A 6,543-nucleotide genomic window follows, 5' to 3' on the forward strand; every position below is an offset into this window, starting at 1 on the left:
CCCCGAGCCCTCCCCTCCTGCCTTCCCAGTGTCTCCCATGTCTCCGGCAAGGAGGGATCTGCATGCACTTGTCTGCTTCCGCCAGCAGAGGGAGCAGGTGCTGTGTCTGGGAACCAGGGAGGCTCCAGGTGAGGTGGCTGCCTGGCAGGGGGTCCTCTTGTCCTGGAAGCCCCTTAGCCCAGTGGGTGACTTGGTGATTTGGAGCAGAGCTGGCAAGGGTGGGGGCTGCATCCTAGAGCTCCTCCGAAAAGACCAGTCTCAGCTCTCTAGAGCCCAGGAGATGGGGCCATGTTCAAGGAAGGGAAGGGATGGGGTTTCCCGGGCCTGAGTTCTCAGATCTTGGCTCCCCCCTCCCTTGCAATCCAGGGAGGCAAAGAAGTCATTGCTGCACTCCATAGTCTGTCCAGCTAATTTCATACAGTGCCAACTGTATGCCAGGCACTGTGGTAGCCCTGGGAGTGCACGGCAGATGTGGCCTTTCACAGGGCTGACATTCTAAAGGGAAGCTGGGCAAAGACAAGATGTATGAATGGAGTAATGGCAAACATGCGGTAAAGGAAATAAACAGGAGGCTGGGAGAGGCAGCAGCTGGGGACCCATGTCGACACTGCTCACCCAGATGGCCAGGTGGAATTGAGGTGGAGCAAGTCCGTGAGTCTGTGGGTGGGAACTGCCTCCTCCACTATGCCCCTCTCAGCCATGGGCTCCTATTGTCACCAGAAGTCACCACAGGTCATCATAAGGACCTGGCCATGACAGCAGGGAGGACGTTTAGTCCACTAGTCACCTGCAGGATTATCCATGGAACTAACTCACTGGAGCACCTGGAGTCACACAGGCCTGGCTTGTGGCCTGGCTCAGTCACTTATCACCTGTGTGATCTTGGCTAAGATGCTTAAATTCTCTGTTTTGTCATCTGCAAAGCAGTAATAAAGATTCCTACATAGTGCGAGGACTGTGGTGTGTTCATCCTCTTGCAGCGCTACCTCTTGCCAGCTGACGCGTTGCGCTCACATACATTTGTTTTTTATTGCTGCTGAAACAAATTACAAATGTGTGTTACTTTAGCATTTAAAGCAAGGTACATTTATTAGCGCACAGTCTCTGTGGGTTGGGAGTCCAGGCCTGGGTTACCTGGGTCCTTTGCTCAGGGTCTCACAAAGCTGCAGTCAAAGTGTCAGCCAGGTCCAGGCACGGTGGCTTACGCCTGTAATCCCAGCAGTTTGGAAGGCCAAGGTGGGTGGATCACTTGAGGTCAGGAGTTTGAGACCAGCCTGGCCAATATAGAGAAACCTCATCTGTACTAAAAATACAAAAGTTAGCCAGGTGTGTTGGCATGCACCTTTAGTCCCAGCTACTCGGGAGACAGGCAGGAGAATTGCTTAAACCCAGGAGGCAGAGGTTGCAGTGAGATGAAATCGCACCACTGCACTCCAACCTGGGTAACAGAGTGAGATTCCATCTCAAATGAAACAAAACCCAACATGTCAGCCAGGGTAGGGTCATTTGAGACTTGGGAGCTTCTTCCAAACTTCCTAGGTTTTGGCAGAATTAATTTCCTTGCAGATGTAGAACTGCTTCCTGCCTCCCTTCCTCCCTCCCTCCCTTCCTCCCTTCCTTCTTCCCCTTTCTTCCTCTCTTCCTTCTTCCCTTTCGTCCTCCCATCCTTCCTTCCCTTTCTTTTATTTCATATAAAGATGAAGTCTCGAAATCCTGAGCTCAAGCAATCCTCCTGCCTTGGCCTCCCAAAGTGCTGGGATTATAGGTGTGAGCCACCACGCCCAGCCCAACCTCTTTAAGATCCTTCCTTCCTCTCTTCCTTTCCTTCCTTCCTTCCTTCTTTCCTTCCTTCCTCTCTCTTTTTCTTTATTTCTTCTTCTTCTTCTTTTTTTTTTTAAGAGATGAGGTCTTGCTATGTTGCCCAGGCTGTTCTCGAACTCCTGGGCTCAAGTGATCCTCCCACCTTGGCCTCCCACAGTGCTGGGATCACAGGCGTGAGCCACTGCACCAAGGCCTGCATCTTCTTCTTGAAGACTGTGTCTTCAAAGCCAGCTGGAGAGCTCTCTCTGAGGTGTCACCATCTTTAAAAAGGCTCACCTGATTAGGTCAGGCCTACCCAGGATCATCTCACTTTCTATTAACTTAAAGTCAACTGATTATAACATTCCATATTTGCTGGTCCCACCCAGACTAAGGAAGAAGAGATCATACAGGCCATGCATAGTCAGGGTAGGAATCCTGGAGGCTATTTTAGAATTATCAGTATGACAAAAATTATTTTCACTAATAACCATGTAATAATCAGTAATAATTATTTTTAAACAACTTGTTCTTTCATTTTGAAACAAATAAACACAAAGAAAATGTCAACTTTAAACATACTGTTCAAATTCAGTAAAATGTTTTGTGTATAAACAAATGTTGTATTTACCAGACAAAAGCATTCATACTTAACATCATGGTTATCCGTTTTAAACACAAAACAAACCTCCATAGAGTGGTGCCATAGAATGACAGAATTGAAGAAACTCAAATTCTGTTTTTTTTCATACTCAATAGACTATAATTTTTTATTTTGAATAAAATAAAATAAAATAAAAATAATAAAAAATGAACTAAATAAATAAAATACCCTTTAAATGCAGGAATGTGTAGTACTGTATGATTTGGGGACACAAACTGCACTTGAAGCCAGCTGGAATGATTCTTTTTTTTTTTTTTTTGAGATGGAGTCTCCCTCCGTCACCTAGGCTGGAGTGCAGTGGTGCGATCTCCGCTCAATGCAACCTCCGCCTCCCAGGTTCAAGCGATTCTCCTGCCTCACCCTCCCTGAGTAGCTGGGACTACAGGTGTAGTCTGTAGTCTGTAGACCATGCCTGGCTAATTTTTTTGGTATTTTTAGTAGAGATGGGGTTTCACCATGTTGGCCAGGCTGGTCTCGAATTCTTGACTTCAGGTGATCCACTCACCTCAGCCTCCCATAGTGCTCGGATTACAGGCGTGAGCCACCATGCCCAGCCCAGCTTGAATGATTCTCAACTGTTAGGAACTTACCCTAGAAATACACAGGTGGGAAACAAGCAAGGTGCCCTTCAATAAGTAAATGGTAAATTGTGGTACATCCATGCAATGGAATGTTATTCAGTGAGCAAAAGAGATAAGATACACTGTCAAACTATGAAAAGATACTGACGAACCTCAAATGCATGGTACTAAGGGGAAAAGCCCATCTGAAAAGGCCGTATGCTGTGTGGTTCCAACTACAGTGCATGACATTCTGGAAAAGGCAAAGCTATGGAGACAGCAAAAAGATCAGTGGTTGCCAGGAGCTGGGGGAGGGAGGGATGAATAGGTGGATGGCAGACGATTTTTAAGACAGTGAAACTATTCTGTGTGATACTATAATGACGAGTAATATCATTACATGGTCAAAACCCATAGAATGTACAAAGCTTTTGCTGGTCATTAGTGAACTCTAATGTAAACTATGGATTTTCATTAACAACAGTGTATCAGTATTGGTTCACCAATTGTAACAAATGTACCACTGTAGTGTAAGATGTTAATATTAAGGGAAACTACCCGCACTCAATTTTTCTATAAATCTAAAACTGCTCTAAAAATGAAGTTTACTAATTAAAAATATATCACAAGCATAGCTAAGTCAGTGTGTGTCTAAGGCTGCCCGAATAACCGAGCGCTTTCTAAATTAACTGTCATGTAGAATATGATGCTTATGAAAGAATAAATCATGAAAGTGTGCTAATTGGAAGTTAACATGTATGAAAGCCCAGCAGTATAACCACGTCACTTGTTTAGAACTTAGACCAATGAAGGATTTTTTAGGGAAGGGTATTTTATCACTGATATACCTTAAAGGAATTGCTTGGTGAGAATAGCATGTAGATGGCCCCTTGGTTTGTTTTACTGATGTTTCCAATTGTCTACCAGCACACTCCCATATTGCCTGCACCTGGGAGGGCCCACTCCCAGCGCCCTGCTCTCAACGCCCCCTGCCAGCAATCCAGGTGTTCTTTCCATACTCAGTGCGTCCCTGGATGCTGCATCCCATCTCACAGGACCTTGTTAATGGGCAGAAGAGAACTGTTTCTTTTCTCATGTCCCTTTTTAACTTTTTATTTTTAATAGGCTTAATTTTTTTAGAGCAGTTTTCGGTTCACAGCAACATTGAGAGGAAGGTAGAGAGATTCCCCATATACCCGCTGCCCTCCCAACATGCACAGCCTCCCCCATTATCCATACCGCTCACCAGAGTGGTACGTGTGTTACAACTGATGAGCTTACATGGGCACACCATCATCTCCCAAAGTCCATGGTTTTCATTACGGTTTGCTCTTGGTGTTGTACATTCTATGGGTTTGGATAAATGTCTAATGACACGCATCCACCATTATAGTATCATACAGAATAGTTTCATTGTCTTAAAAATCCTCTGTGCTCCACCTATTCACCCCTCTCTCTCCACTAACCCCTGACAACACTGATCTTTTTACTGTCTTCACCATTTTTCCTTTTCCAGAATGTCATATAGTACATAGCCTTTTCAGACTGGCTTCTTTTACTTAGTAATACGCATTTAAGCTTCCTCTATGTCTTTTCATGACTTGGTAGCTCATTTTTTTTTTCTTGTTGAATAACAAGATTGCATTGATTGGCCACAGTTTACCTATCCTCTGTGTCTTTTTTTAAGAGCAAGAAAGCATTTCCTAGAAGTCTCCCCAGCTGACTTCCTGTCATGTCTCATCGGACAGAATCAAGTCACATGCTCCTTCCTAAGCCAGTTGCTGGCAAGGGGAAAGACGTTACCATGAGTGACCAAGTATCAGTCCTGGGACAAGGAGAGTCCAGCCTTCTCTGAAGGTCTGACAACCTAATACATGAAAAAAATTCTTGCAAGGGCTATTTAGTGAGGATGGAGTCAGGAAATGGCTGTTGGGTGGGTAACCAATAATGTTTGCTTTGGCAACCACATTTTTTTTTTTTTTTTTTTTTTGAGACAGGATCTTATTCTGTTGCCCAGGCTGGAGTGCAGTGGTGTGATGTAGCTCACTGCAACCTTGAACTCCTGGGCTCAAGTGATCCCCCTACCTCAGCCTCCCAAATAGCTGGGACTACAGGCACACACCATCATGCCCAGATAATTTATTTATTTACTTTTGTGGAGACGGGGGTCTCATTGTGTTGTCCAGGCTGGTCTTAAACTCCTGGCCTCAAGCGATCCTCCTGCCTTGGCATCCCAAAGTGCTATGCTCAGCCTACATCTTTTTTAAAGATAAAATTTAATTTTTCTGCTTATAAAATGCATTTTAGAAAATCTGAAAACTACATAAAGTAAAATAAAACTCACCAATAATCTCAACTTCTGGTGATTATTATTATTAGCACTGTGCAGTATCCATCTCTTTCTTGATTTTTTTCTCTATTTACTTGCAGTGACACATAGAATGAGATATTAAGTCAGGACTCTTTCTCTTCCAGTATTGACTGAGGCACGAAGACAAAGGTGCCACATGCAGAAGGAGCTGTGGGCAGCACACTGTGGTTGAGAACTGGGGAGATGGCAAAACGGGGTCAGGATCTGGAGATTTGGGAGAAATTTGAGAGAATTTCTTTGTAGAAGGCTATGCTGTGAGTCCCAACCCCTTAGTGCCAACCTGTGAGGGAGGGCGGTTGCCCCTCCCCTCAAGCCTGATAAGATGGGCTACAAGGAAACCCCTTGGAGGAGCCTAGGGTGTGTCTCTTGGAGTTTGGGAGGCTCAAGGATCATGACATGAACCCAAGGAGTCTAATGGGAAGGGCTTTGGCTTTCAGCCTGAAAAGGTGTAGCAAAGACAGCAAGTGAAAAAAAACCTGTGTTGGGAGCCAGCTCCTCTTCTATGGATGGTGAAGCAAAGGAGGTGTGCATGTTCTCTGTGGACCAGATGAGGCCATGAGTGAGGGAGATGCAGTCTAGAGCTGCTTTAGTTTCATTCCACTGGGACCACCTGGAAGGGTGGTGGGATTCCAACTGAGGGTCAGGGTGACTGGGCCACAGGAAATCAGACACTCTGGGGAGAAACAGTTAAGTGCACTTGAAACCTTCAGAGGCTCTTAGGATCTCTCTTAGATCTGAATTCTGTTCTCCCAGGCTTCCTCAGACCCCTCCCATAGATACCTCTTTGCACCTTTCCCATCTGGTTTCCTATCCCGGTCCTTGCATATACTCCTCTCTACTGCCCAAGGTAACAGAGTACCAACCCCCATACCCCTTCCTGTGTCTTACAAAACTCTGCCATCTCAGGCTTCAGCCAGAGGCTAATGAGGTCTTCCTCTGCCCAGACTTTTGCAGGTTGAAAATTAGGAGAGGGATTTGACAAAGAAGGAAAAGTTTAGGCTTTCTCTACCAGGGCTGTGACCAGTGTTCTACTTACTTAAGGAAAAAAACACCTCACTATCATCAAGGAACCCATAGGATAGAGTAAGGAATGCTCTGCTGCATGTTTTTTCTTCTCTCCTGAGACTTCTCTTAAAAGTGTGCTAAGT

The sequence above is a fragment of the Pan paniscus genome, chromosome 8 (assembly GCF_029289425.2).
Source record: "Pan paniscus chromosome 8, NHGRI_mPanPan1-v2.0_pri, whole genome shotgun sequence".
Lineage (NCBI taxonomy): Eukaryota > Metazoa > Chordata > Mammalia > Primates > Hominidae > Pan > Pan paniscus.